The sequence below is a fragment of the Ovis aries genome, chromosome 3, assembly GCF_016772045.2.
Source record: "Ovis aries strain OAR_USU_Benz2616 breed Rambouillet chromosome 3, ARS-UI_Ramb_v3.0, whole genome shotgun sequence".
Classification (NCBI taxonomy): Eukaryota; Metazoa; Chordata; class Mammalia; order Artiodactyla; family Bovidae; genus Ovis; species Ovis aries.
In genome coordinates this window covers 97,557,617-97,572,076 of record NC_056056.1, presented here as the reverse complement: position 1 = coordinate 97,572,076, position 14,460 = coordinate 97,557,617, and positions in this window count along the sequence as shown.

Here is a 14,460-nt window from a genome sequence, read left to right as displayed (position 1 = left end):
GGGTCAGAATACAGAGCAGGCAGAGCATCTCTCAGCTGTGGGCAGAGGCCGGTCCTCTTGCTGTTGACACCATGAACCGGCCCTGCTTCTCCGCTGGGCCTTCTCACCTGAGGAAGAGCAGACCCTCCCCACACACCAGCCCATGTCACGCAGCCCTTTCCGCAAGCGCTCTGTGATACTCAAGGTAGGAACTGTCCTGCCATGTCCTCATCCTTATCTGCTTGTGTGGCTCCTCCCGATATTCTGAAGTCTTGGAGAAAAGGAATGGATCTCACTCAGATTTATACGATGCGCTGTGATATCCACTCAGCCGTGTTCATGTGTCGGTTCCATGAAACACCAGGCTCGGGACTACCTTTCCGAGCATCACCCTGTCCTCCTGGAGGAGGCAAGCAAATAACGAAACAGGGACGCAAGCTAATTACAAACTATAATTCGTGTTAGCAGGGAACACAGCAGGAGCCTAAGATAGAACAGGATAGAGGGAGAGACCAACTTCAAACCAGATCTCCAAGGACAGCCTCCAGGAAGAGGGCTTCCATGAGGGTGGGGGTGCAGAATCCTGGAGGGGCAGTCAGCAGGGAGGAAGGTGATCCCGGAAGGGGTCTTTTGCACGCAGGAGACACAATCAACCTTGCCTCTCCAAGAGTCAATGAACTGGATCTGATAAATTCAAATCGAATAGATTCTGCGTGTTGTGTTTAGTCATTTCAGCCATGTCCAGCTCTTTGTGACCCCATGGACTGTAGCCTGCCAGGCTCCTCTGTCCATGGGATTCTCCAGGCAAGAGTACTGGAGTGGGCTGCCATGCCTTCCTCCAGGGGATCTTTTCGAGTCAGGGATTAAACAGGTGACTTCTGTGTTTCCTGTGCTGCAGGCAGATTCTTTACCTGCTGAACCACTGGAGAAGCCCCTAGTAGATGCTGCTGCTGCTGCTAAGTCGCTTCAGTCGTGTCCGACTCTGTGCGACCCCATAGACGGCAGCCCACCAGGCTCCCCCATCCCTGGGATTCTCCAGGCAAGACCACTGGAGTGGGGTGCCATTTCCTTCTCCAATGCATGAAAGTGAAACGTGGAAGTGAAGTTGCTCAGTCGTGCCCGACTCTTAGCGACCCCATGGACTGCAGCCTACCAGGCTCCTCTGTCCATGGGATTTTTCCAGGCAAGAGTACACTAACTTCAAATCAAATCTAGCCAAAATATGCTTGTGTATAGACAAAGCAGCCAGTAGGTGGGTTCCTCACTTTGTAGGAGGATGGAGGACCTCTGGTCCCTCACTGGTCAACTGGGACAGGGCCACACCCCAGGCTCTGCATGTTCCCATCCTCCACCACCCCCTTGACATCTCCTTTCTGATCTCTGCTCTGTGTCCAGCACGACAACCAGAACACTAGAGAATACTAGCTTCTCACCCACGATTCCTTTGCACTCATCATCTCTCTCCAGGCTGTGGGTTTTCTCACCCGTGAGGCATCACAGTGAAGCTGGCACCTCAACTTCTTGCATTTTCTTGCTTGGGGTCCCCGTTGAGGTCATCCCAAAGCACGAGAATCCAGGGTGAGGCAGACGCAGCCATCAGAGCCCATAGTCGTGCGTCCAGCTGAGGGTCACTTAAAGATGTTCTCTCCCGGTCACCAGGCAGTATGCCTGCCCTTCTCTCTCTGCTCCAGGGCCGTGGGGCTGGCACTCAGCCCACCCCATCCTGCTGCCCCCTTTAGGATCTATCCAGAGATCTTAGGTGGACCCTGAAAGATAAGCGATGTCCAGGCAGGGGGGGTTTCCCTGGCTGGACTCTGACCCAGACCCACGAAGACCCACGACATAAATGTGGCTCTTATTTCTCAATAACTCCTGCCCATGAGCCAGGAAGCTGGGGTGTATGCCTAGAGGTGGAAGAGGGGCCAGCGAGGGCTGAACATCTGTATCTGTGTCCTTGACGTGGACATGTGCCCACCCCTAGAAGCCCCCTTCTTCCTTCCTTTCTCCCCTCTGCTCTCCACCAGATTTCAGAACCAGCCCTGCATCACACCATCAGGGCTACACACGTCATAACCCCAGTATTTACTCCACAAATTCCAGTCTAGCAGGGATGCCATATAGACACCTAAGCAGTCATTGCAGCAGAGATCACAGTCCAGGTGGACCAGGGTTCCACAAAGGGAGCACAGCCGGGGGCCCTTACCCAGCCCACACAGTTTGCTTTGTTTGTTTGCTCCAAAATATTTTATTAATAAAGTTTTACAGAAAAAAAAAGATAGATACGTCACACTGTATGATGCATTGAAAGCATGTGTATGGTTGTGGTTTCTAATTTCTCTGCAAAATTAACCAGCCATGATGGAGTTAAGAGAATAAATATACTCTTATTTGGGGGACTACTTCAAAGTACAAAGAGCCGTGTTCATTTTTACCTGCAAAGAAAGCTTATAGTAAAATAGACTTTCAAAACTGCGAGTAAAAATCTGTACCTCAAGGATGTGTTCTGGGCCTTTCTGTATGCACAGCATGATGAAGAAAGAGAGGAAGTGCCAAGAGAGAGGACCCACTGCGTCAGGTGTTACGGATCTGGCCCATTTCAGCTGGCAGGACGCTCTCCTCTTATCTCAAGGGGAGAGACTTTTCGGAGGAGCAAAACCCAGGGTCAGCGTTTGAGCTGGTCCAAAGTTACGACTGACATGTAGGGACTTCACTGGTGGTCCAGTTGTTTAGGAATCTGCCTGTCAGTGCAGGAGACACGGGTTTGATCCCCAGTCTGGGAGGATCCAACATGCCGTGAAGCGACTAAGCCCATGCACCCATCTACTGAAGCCTGAGGGCCTAGAGTCCATCCTCCACAAAAGGCGAAGTCATCGCAATGAGCAGCTTGCTCACCACAACTAGAGAAAGCCCATGCACAGCTTCGAAGATCCAGCACGATCAAATACTTAAGGAAAAGATTGACACTTAGAAAACAAGAAATTTAAGAGGCGACAATTGGCAAAGTGGTAAAGAACCCGTCTGCCAATGCAAGAAATTCAGGTTTCGATCCCTGGGTCGGGAAGATCCCCTGGTGAAGGAAATGGCAATGCACCCCATTATTCGTGACTGGAGGATCCCATGGACAGAGGAGCCAGCAGGCTACAGTCCAAGAGTGCGTGCTTAGCTTCTCAATCATATCCGACTATTTGTGACCCCGTGGACTTTAGCCCACCAGGCTCCTCTGTCCATGGGAGTTTTCAGACAAGTCGGCTGCCAGTTCCTTCTCCAGGGCTACCGTCCATGGAGTCACAAACAGTCAGACACAACTGAACACACACACACACACACACAACTGCGTCAGGAAGCACATTAGTGAGCACGTAGTCCTTTACACTGGTTTGCACACAGGCCCATGGGAACCTGGAATCAGAAGGGAACTCTGATGACCGCACCAAGATCATGAGAGACCCTCGCCTCTACCCAGAGAGTCCAGTTCAGTCAGCGTGTGCTGTGCTCCCAGAATCCATTCCTTTGGCCTTCTTCTCTAATGGGGTATGCAATAGGTGTGTGGTGATTTCATTTTCATAACACTTCTTTGAGAGTCAAGGAACCACTCGGCCCACTGGACCATTGTCAGCCAGGCCTGTGAACGTGGAGCCTCTGGGTCATGGAGACTCAGGAACAGCACAATCACATTTGGCCTACTGTTTGGCCAAATGGCTCCTGCTGTAGATTTTTGATGAATGATGATGCTTTTTCTGCTCAGGCCGAGGTTTAATTTGTGTTGCAAGGGAACACTTTCAATTGTCAACAACAAAAGGTGAAATTTCCTATATTCCTTGAGAATCAGCTTCAAAGGGTTCAGCTCCTTTTTTAAATGCTCTTCAGCTTTATTTTGACGTGGCAGAAAAGTTTTGCATGCATCCTCGCATCCCGTGTTGTGACAGCTGCATTTAATGAGTGCAAAATGATCAGAAAAACATCCTTTGCTGCGAGTTGCCAGTTGGTGACAGGGAAGAGGAGGTGCTGTCATCAGAGCAGGGGAGTTGCACACACAGCCGCTAAGGTGGGACTCCTGCCCGGCCAGATTCCTCCCTGGCCAGTCTGTCCCCGACAGCTCCACGCGCTGCCATGAGCCGAGTAAGGCCTGCACGCCCACATCCCAACAGCAGGGTGCAGCCAACCATATCACCCCAGGCCACTGTTGCTGGAGGCTGGCCCATGTTTCTTTCTAAATTCTCTGTCCTACTGAGAGAAGGTCTTTCTGACTAGTCTCACTCAGCTATAACTAACAAACTCATTAGAAAAGAAAAAGGAGCAAATTTTAAGCAGTTTCTGTGGAAAGACCTCAATCGGAAAATGAAGGTCTTCTTTTACAGACAGGTATCCATGATAGGCTGGCTTCCCAGAAGGCTCGGTGGTAAAGGGTCTGCCTGCCAATGCAAGAGACGCAGGTTCCATCCCAGGGTTGGGAAAATCCCCTGGAGGAGGGCATGGCAACCCACTCCAGAATTCTCGCCTTGGAAATTCCATGGACAGAGGAACCTGGCAGGCTATAGTTCAGGGGGTCACAAAGAGTCAGACACGACTAAGTGTGCATGTAGTCATGGTAGATTAAATTACTATTTAGCAAACATTCACTGCATGCCCAAAACACATTCAATACTGACTTCCAAGGCATGAATTTACTTTCTTTTTAAAAAAAAAATTTTTTTTTTTTTGGCTGTGCCAGGTCTTCTTTGCAGCACACAGGATCTTCAATCTTCAATGCAACACTCAGGAAATCTTTAGTTGTGGCTTGTGGGATCAAGGGAACTAGATGGAACCCAGTTCCTGGGCACTGGCAGCTCAGAGTCTTAGCCACTGGACCACCAAGGAAGTCTTGAATTTACTTCCTTATCCCATGGATGTTGAGCTCGACCACGGGACCTCCTTTAGCCGATAAAATGTGGGCAGATATAGCGAATGTAAATTTGGAGTCTGGGGCTTAATGCATGCGTGTTTACACTCACTCCTCTGGGAGCATCTGCCTCCGCCTTGGAAAGATCACAGTCTATACAGTTCTAAGCCCTCGGACAATCCTTGCAGAATGAAAGGCAGATAAAACAGACCTGAGCTCCAGCTGCAGCCTGAAGCAGGGTTGTCCCAACTGGCCCCCAAACCCGGAGGAGAGCTGCCCAACCAAACCCAGGCCACACTGGCCCAGCCACAGCTGACCCGAAGCCCCCAGAAGTGGGGCTTAATGACGTAAGTCATTGAAATTTGGAGCTGTTTGTTGTTTAGCATCATTGTGCTGCTTCCTAAGCTTTTGAGAGAGGTCAATAATATATGCCTAACTATGCAATAGCAAGAAATACTCCAGCCAAAGCCAGAAACCTCTAGCTCTACAGACACAGGGTTCCAGAAAGCCGATAGAGCCAGCGCTCCAACCATTCAACCCTATTTATGTCATCAAGCACCACACTAACTGCATCTTCAACCTTTTGGTTCCAAGTTGGGATGGTGGAGTCCCGCTTAAAAGTAATATTTCAAAGCTGCTCCTGGTCCCACCATGCTGCATCAGTTGCAGTCTATCCACAGTTTACAGGGAAAAACTACGAGTACCCACCTGCGTCTGTCTTCTTCTCTGGTGGTGGTGGCGGTGGTTAGTCATTCAGTCACGTTCAACCCTTTGCAACCCTGTGGACTGTAGCCTGCCAGGCTCCTCTGTCCCTGGGGCTTCCCAGCCAAGAATACTGGAGTGGGTTGTCATTTCCTACTCCAGCCAGGGACGGAACCCACGTCTCCTGCATTGGCAGGCAGGTTCTTTCCGGACTGAGCCACCTGGGGAGTATGTGTCGCCTTCTCTGGAGTCTGTTTCATTTCCATGGGCTCTGTTTCAACCTCTGTCTTCCCTCCATCACAGGAAGACATCAAAAGGAAACCCTCACCGAACCATTATGACAATTTCCTCTAGAAGGGAGAGTCCTGTAGGTGTTGGTCGGAAACCTTCCTCTAAGTTTTATTTGCTTAATTTATGCATCTACCAGCAAGTAGTTAGGGCAACAATTAATTTCCGAGTGGAAATATGCGCTGGGTCTCACTTGTTTTGTTGGTTTCAAACTCCCTTGTTCTCAGCCCTACTTGCATTAGCATCTTCATGGGTTTAGTTTAGCAAAAGGAAGGAAAGTATTTTTTCTTATGCTTTATTTACTTGATCGAATCAGGCTTTTGATCAAACATTGACTACAAATGTTTGTTCAAGATCACATGCCGTAGCATTTAATAGGAATGAAAACCTGTAGTACAGAACGGTCATTTTCCACGTATCTGGTGGGCAATCGACGTAAGCGGTGCGTCATTGGCAGACAAAAGACATTCGTAGGAATGTGCCTGTCTGTATGAACCAATACTGATTTTCCAATCAGAGGGAAGATTTTCATTTCATCTCTGAAAATGCCACTGAGATGTTCTTCAAGGAGAGAAAACTTTCCATCTGGAAAGACAAGTTAAATTAACTCATTCCTTTTACATCCTCCAGTGCTGGGAAGACTGGGATGATGGTCAGACGTCCAGTGAACACTCCTTGTAACTGTTCATTCCTTCCTAATCTGCCGCCTCGAGAATACTCCTTGCTGGGTCCCCCAGGACCTGTCCTCAGGATTCACAGAGTGCTGGGAAAGTCAGACAGGAGAACCCCTGCATATTTTTGCAACCACTCCACCTGGTACCCTTGTATATGCCTGATTGTTACTTTCTCCTCCACTAGAATGTGAGCTCCACGAGGGCTGGGACTGTGTTTTCTCACCATCCCAGCAGGGACCAATCACAGTTGAGGCTCTCTGTGAATATCTGTGTCCTTGAAAGAAAAAGGTGGTCTTTTAGAGACGTGAAGAGGAGGAAATGAGAGCCCAAAGGAGAGATGCCCTTCTCAGCACAGGATAGGGTAGAAGGTGGATGAGTCAGAAAGTAGGCAAGGAGGAGATGAGGGTGGAGGGGGTTCCTGTGAGGACACAGGAAGGCTGCTGTCTGCGGAGCAGAGTCAGGAGAGGGTCAGGAGCGCATAGCTGATGTAAAGCCCAGGAGGAGGAGAGGGAGGAGGCAGTGATCCAGCCAGGTGTGAGAACACAGAGGAAGCTTCCCTGCAGCACGGGGTCTCTTGGGGAATGGAGGTACTGGAAATGGACAGGTAGAGAGGCCCGCCAGCAGGAGTCACCTTATACCCAGATAGGGACCTCCATCTGTCTCTGTGATCAGTGTTGAGTGTGATGGATCGAAGCGTGTAAACCTCAAATTACTCACTACTGTGAACACCAAAGAAAAACGGTTGTTCACTTTGGGCCAAAAGCTGAGGCCCATTTTTATAACAGATAACGAATGGGTTTCCACCCATGGGCGACTTGGCTTGCGGGTAAGGCCAAAAGAGTATTCCAAACACACACAGCAGATGTAGCTGCACTTCTCTCCCACTGTCTGCACGTTTAAAGGAAAATCAGCATTTGTGTCTGAATTATCTGAATAATTCCACAATTCTTCCTTTGCTTTTAGTAAATGCTCAAAAGAATTAAGAAACAAACATCTTTAAGATTAAACATGATTCTTACCAAAAGTCTACTTGAAAATAGCAAAGTTGGGACTTCCCTGGTAGCCCAGAGGTCAAGAATCCACCTGCCAGTGCAGAGGACATATATTCAAACCCTGGTCCGGGAAGATCCCACATGCTGCCGATCAACTAAGCCCGTGCGTGACAACTGTTTCGCCTGTGTTCAGGAGTCCACGCTCCACAAGAGAAGCCGCCGCAACGGGAAGCCCATGCCCCACAACTAGAGAGAAGCCCCCGCTGGCCCCAACTAGAGGAGTCCTGCGTGCAGCCAAGAAGACCCACTGCAGCCCCAAAGCAAAAAATTTTTTTAATAAAAATAAAAACATAAGTAAAGCAGCAAAGTTTTTTGCTTCTGTTTTCACCCACAGGAGAAAATATTTCATCCAAGCACTAATGAGAGACCACCAAACAGGTGAGTTTTTTGGACCGCTTTCTTTTGTTTCCCAGACTTTCTGTTTTATTAGGGGAAAAAACCACTCGACAGAGCAAGGCAGAGATCACCGCTTGCCTTCTGCCTGCTGCACGCCAAGGTCACCAGTAAGTGGAAATAGGCTCCCTCTGATTAAGAATTCCTCTCATGTCCACAGACTTCAGCCTAGGCATGACAAGGACTTATGAACTTCAAAAAAATAAATATTTCAACATCTTGTCAGGCCAGTATGCTAAGCCTGATGGTCTCGTCCAGCCTCCAGAGAACCCTCCCCAGCTGTTCCCTTCCAGCGGAGCAGAGGGGGTGGCCCCACATCTGTATTTGGGGAGCCCAGCTGCCAGGGAGTTGTCAGGATGTCCACTCAGAAGTCCATCCAGGACACTCAACCAGTTCCTGAATTGAGTGAGTTGACAGGTGATGGAGCAAGCCTTTCTCTACTGGCTTTGTGCTCTCTTCCAGACAGTAATGGTCAGGGGACGTGTGGACAGAGTGTTCCAGAGGCAGCAGGGAGCTGACCACCCTCACTTACTCCATCCTCTGTGTACAGAAATCCTTAAGGATGGTGCTGATTGAATGGATATTGGGCAAGAGCATGACAAGGGCTTCCAGGGTTCTCCATGTGGGCCCTCTTTCTGAGCAGCATGACCCCGAAGTCATCAGGAACAACAAGGCTTTGTTACTATCTTCCAGTGTAACTTTTAAAATTCATGTTACTCTTATAATACTTCATATACTGGCTTGTTTTTTTCCCCTCTGGATCTCACCTATAGGCAGACACTTGTTTATTACTTTAATAAGGGGAAAAGCTTTTGGCATGAAAAAACTCAAAAAAATTTAATAAAATTCAATTGCCAAATTACCTATAATTAGAAAATGTCCAAACTGCTTTTTTTTTTCGGCTGTCTTCATGGCCCTCCAATAGAAAGCTTTAGGTAAATCTTTCCTTTTCAATGTGTCATTTTCATTAAAATCCCTGCAGAATATAACTAAAATAGGGGCTTCCCCAGTGACTCAGCAGGAAGAATCCTCCTGCAACGGAGGAGATGCAGGAGACCTGGGTTCGATCCCTGGGTTGGGAAGAAACCCTGGAGGAGGAAATGGCAACCCATTCCAGTATTCTTGTCTGGGAACTCCCATGGATAGGGGAGCCTGGTAGGCTGCAGTCAGTGGGGTCACAAAAAGTCATATACGACTAAGCAACTGAACAGCAGCAGCAGCAAGAGGGAGAAGAAACCCAAATGTCCACCAAAAATGAATAGATAAAATACAGTGTGTGCATACAATTATATATTATTCAACTTTATAGAGCAAGTAAATCCCATAAGATAGTGTCCAGTGTAGATGAAACCTGAGGACATTACACTAAGTGAAATAAGCCAGTCACAAAAAGACAGACATTGTATGATTCCGCTCGTATGAGGTGTCTAGAATAACCGAACTCATAACAAGAGAAAGTGGTACCAGACGTCTGGGGAAGGGAGAAAAGTGGAGTTGTCCTCTCATGGGGATAGACTTTCAGATTTGCAACTTCTGAAGCTCTTTTTCACAACCATGTGAGTATGCTCAATGCTACTGAACTGTACAATTAAAAATGGTAAAGATGATAAATTGTATGTTGCGCTTTTTTACTACAATGAAAACAAAACTGTTAAACAACAAGATCCCACTGTACAACAAAGAGAACTGTATCCAATATCCTACACTAAGGACTTATCTGGTGGTCCAGTGGTTAAGACTTTGCCTTTCAAAGCAGAGGGGCAGGGTTCGATTCCTGGTCAGGAAACTAAGATCCCACATGCCCAAGGCCAAAACCCAAAACAGAAACAGAAACAAAACTGTAACAAATTCAGTAAAGACTTTTAAAAAATCCTATGATGAACCATAATGGAAAAGAACATTGAAAAAAAGCATGTGTATATATGTATATAGATAGATAGATATTCAGATATATACATTTGAATCCCTTTGCTGTGGCAGTAATTAACACAATATTGTAAATCAACTATACTTCAATCGATAAATAAATGGAATCATACAGTTTTTGTTTAATTGTTTAATTTGTCATTTCTTTTACAAAGCAGGGATGGTTGCACTGGAAAGAAAGCCCAGAGCAAGTGACAGTTTATTTGTGGGGAGAGGTGGGGGAGCCAGATGTGAGGAACTAAGATTTTGAGGCCAAGGGTTTTAAAAAGCTAGCCAGGAAAAAAAATGTCTGGAGACAGAAGGAAAAAAAAAAGTATGATGGTGAAATCAATTTCTAGTAAGAAGCCAGGCCTTGCACTGGGGACTATTGATGCTCCAAGGCCATGGGACAGAGGAGATGCTGGAAGCCATAGAAGGACATTTCTTGCCCTAAGCTCACAGTTTCCCATCTGAATTAATCACTGAGATTATACTCAGAAGCTGAGTCTCATCTTCCCGGTTTGGACGGAACACAGCCTGAGTGAGGGTGACAGCGTGTTGTCAGATCCCAAACCAAAGCAAGCAGTGGAAGAAGCTTCCCAATTATCAGCAAGTGAAGGCTGAATGCATATCATACCCCATTCATGGGGTATGGGCCGTGGCTCCAGATGCTGCGTATGGAGGCGGGTCAGGGCATCTCCACTCCTAAGAACTTGCATCTTGGAGGCAAGGCTCCACTTTGTCACACAGACACAGTTCATGTTGTGTGTCTCCCATCCTTGCTTTTCTGTGCCTGTTAAGAGTTGACTGAGACCTTGGACCAATCCTAGAAGACCATCCACCCTTGGTGATAACAAGCAGGTGTTTGTACAGTTGGAAGGCCAATGTCCAGGTCCAAACAGGGCTTGGCCCACAGGCAGCAGAGAGGGGCCAGAGCTTCCCATAGGGTGAAGGGCTCGGCTGGCCGAGGATGGGTGCTCCCCAAGAAAGGGGACACAGGACAGAGGACACAGCTATGGCTCTAAGAGCTGCACTGAGACCTGCGAGCCAGGGAAGGGGTGGAAGGAAACCGAGAGAAGAAACAGCTCAGGTCACTTCAGCAGCGACTTCCACCTTGTGGTTCCCAGGAGGCCAGCGGTGGCTGCGGTGACAGGTGGCTATGGAAGGAAGAGCTGCCTTGAGAAGGGGCAAGGCGTTTGTAGCATCCTTGGGGCCCCTAAAGTTAGACTGGAAAAGTCTTTTCCACCTCTTGTCTATGGTCACCAAAGGGACTGTGGTGGGACATGGGAAGGAAATATCAGAAAGTCTTAATCTCTTTAAAATACTCATCATTTTGAATTTTCCCATTTATTTTTATTTTATGACGTATATCATCTGTTAATACAGTGGTATCTGTGCACAAGAAATAACAAATAATAAATCAGCAAGTGTATATTGGGAGTTTGTGCTCAAAACATTTTAGCGATTAGGGCAAACAGTCCAGAAAGCCTGACGATCCACCCTTTAACAAACTCCTGTATTTAAGAGTAGGACCAAGAACACCATGCTTTAGGGGACACCCATTGCCTTTTGAACCAAACCAGCAGGATGGCAGGAGAGGAGAAATCAAAATAGAGAGGGAGCTGGGCAGGCAGGGGCGGACTCACCAGGTGGAACAGATTACATAGGAGCAGAAAGTAAAAATGTTAGGCGCTCAGTCATGTCCGATTCTTTGCGACTCCCTAAACTGTAGCCCGCCAGGCTCCTCTGTCCTTGGGATTCTCCAGGCAAGAATACTGGAATGGGTAGGCATTCCTTTCTCCAGGAGATCTTCCCCACCTAGGGACTGAACCCAGGTCTCCTACACGGCAGGCATACTTTACTGTCTGAGCCACCAGGGAAGCCCTTTGCTCACAAGGGGACCGAAGAGGCAGACAAGTCCCAGAAAGACAGGAAAATGAAGGCAAGCACCTCCAAAGTGTCGAGTGGCGATTGGAGAGTTGCTTGCCAAATGGCGACTTTAATCAGGTTGATCTGTGCCTTTTCCTTTGGCCTCCGTACCCCGTGCTACTTCTTTCAGAAGAAAAAGTGGACTAACGTAGAAAGGCTCTGTCCTTCAGGAGAGAGAGTTCATGTCCTTACTTGGTTTATTCATACCCTGAATCTGTCTTAAAGGGGACATGGGCTGTGCCCGCATCCTCCACTGGATAAAATGCTCTCCGAGGATCTTACATTCAGACACACATGCACATATACACACACACACATACACACACGTGTGCCCACACACGTATACACATGCACACACAAACTGAAGCCTGTGTTTCCAAACACATAGATTTATATGCTTCAAGTCTTAATTGCTTTGATGTTCAATGTAATGTCTCTAGCAAGTAAAAATAAATAAGTACCAGCAAGGACAGACTGTATAGTATGGGGAGCTCTGCTCAATGTTACATGGCAGCCTGGATGGGAGGGGGGCTTGGGCAGCATGGACACATGTATACGTACGGCTGAGTCTCTTGGCTTTTCTCCTGAAACTATCACAACATTGTTAATCGGCTATGCCCCAATACAAAATAAAGTTTTAAAAAAGAGAAACAGCCAAAGGGGAAAAGAAAGCACACAAAGTATCAGCTTGAGAGCTGTGGCGCTGGGCCACAGTGGGCTAGAAGCCAGGATGCAGGGGGCAGGGTCACCTGCTTCTCCCCTCCAGCACCTCCACCAGGCTCTGCCTATCTCCTGCTCCTACCCCTGTACAGCGCCCAGTGAGACGGGGGCCAAGCCTGCAACTGAAACCTTCCAATCCCATAGGAAGTAAAAGTAGGGATGTGAGGCTGAGACGTGGCTCAGGAACCAGTGGTTCACGGCTCAGACTTCACTCTGAACTCCTCCCCCCAGGATGCACATATCCAAACCTCGAGTCATTGTTCGCCCTGAGCCAGGCTGTGTGGGGGCCACATATGAGCAGAGCAGACAAGCCCTGGCCCTCACTTAGCTTCTGGTCTGAGCCCTCAGTCTGGCTCCCATCCACTGAGAGCAGCCAGGGAAACAGAATCCCAGCTCCCACCCCAGACCCCCTGAGCCAGACGCCAACCCCAGGCAGTTTGAATGCACAGGCAAGTTCGGGAAATGCTGGTTTAGTTGTTTGTTTCCATGAAAAACAGTCAGACCAGGGGCTCGAAGACACGCACCACTTCCTTGACTTGCATATGAGCCGCTGCTGGAGAAAAGAATTCCTCAACTGTTAGAGCTCAAGGGGGTCTTGCTGTTCCGTTGCTCACTCGTGTCAGATTCTTTGAGACCCCACGGACTGTAGCCCACCAGGCTCCTCTGTCCATGGGATTTCCCAGACGAGAATACTGGAGTGGCTTGCATTTCCTCCTCCAGGGGATCTCCCCAACCTGGGGATCGAACTCTCGTCTCCTGCACTGGCAAGCGGATTCTTTAGCACTGAGCCATGTGGGAAGCCCCAGAGGGATCTTACAGTTCGTCTCATTCTACTGCTTCATTTAGGGATGAAGAAATGGGAAGCCAGAGAGGTCACGTGAAGGGAAGAAGCTCGGGGAAGAAGCCGGAACTGGAACCAAGAATTTTAGTCACAAGTTCTCTGTGCCCACCGCAGGGCTGAAGAAAGGCGGGGAGCAGTGTAAAAGAAAGGGAGACAGATTCAAGACATAGAGGACAGGGGGCCACAACACTGAAGACCTGGGGGCGCCTCAAAAATGTTGGGGGGCAGGTTATTTCTACAGTCCTTTCCAAGCCTGCTTTTTGATACCCTCCCAAGCTGATGCAGATAAAGAAATGCTGACCCCCTTTGGCTTCCCCGGCATGAATGTGCTTTTGTTCTGAGGGTGATGTTCTGGTCAATGAGACCTACCGGCACAGGAAGTCGCTATCAGGTGTCCTTCCGTCTCAATCCTCCAGACAAGCCTGTAAGTGAACACTGGAGTCCAGGGTATGTGCATAAGGTTTACCCCCAAGGCCCTCAAATCCCTTTGGCGAGAGCATCAGAAGGGAATCAGTATACCTTCTGGTGAAATGCATGTGGATTACATCATCCCGCCAGGCTCCTCTGTCCGTGAGCTTCTCCAGGCAAGGATACTGAAGTGGTTAGCCATTCCCTTCTCCGGGGGATCTTCCCCCTAACCAGGGATCAAGCCCAGGTCTCCTTCATTGCAGGCAGATTCTGTACCATCTGAGCCACCCAAAATTCCTCTCTACATCCACGCTCCTAAGTGCAGTCGTCAAGGATGCCGATAGCCTCTTACTCCTCCTCACCACTCATCTGAAGCACTGGACCGCTTTTAAACTCAACCTTAAATCAACTTGAGAGACTCCCCCACAAGAACCAGCACGTTCTGTCAAAAAACAGATAGATTAAAAATGAATACAGGCAGTCACCAGACCATAGTGTCCAAGCCAAGCAGAGGGAGCAGGAGGCTGGCAGGCCTGAGCCGAGGGGGCTGTAATGGGCCTGCCACCGCCTTTTCTTCCCACCCCAGTAATAAATACTCAATTTGAGAGAGCTGATGGAAAAAGACAGGAGTGAAAAGTGGGCTTGACACATTTATGAGAAGGATTTGTCCTGGGTTTCTTGAGTATAAAG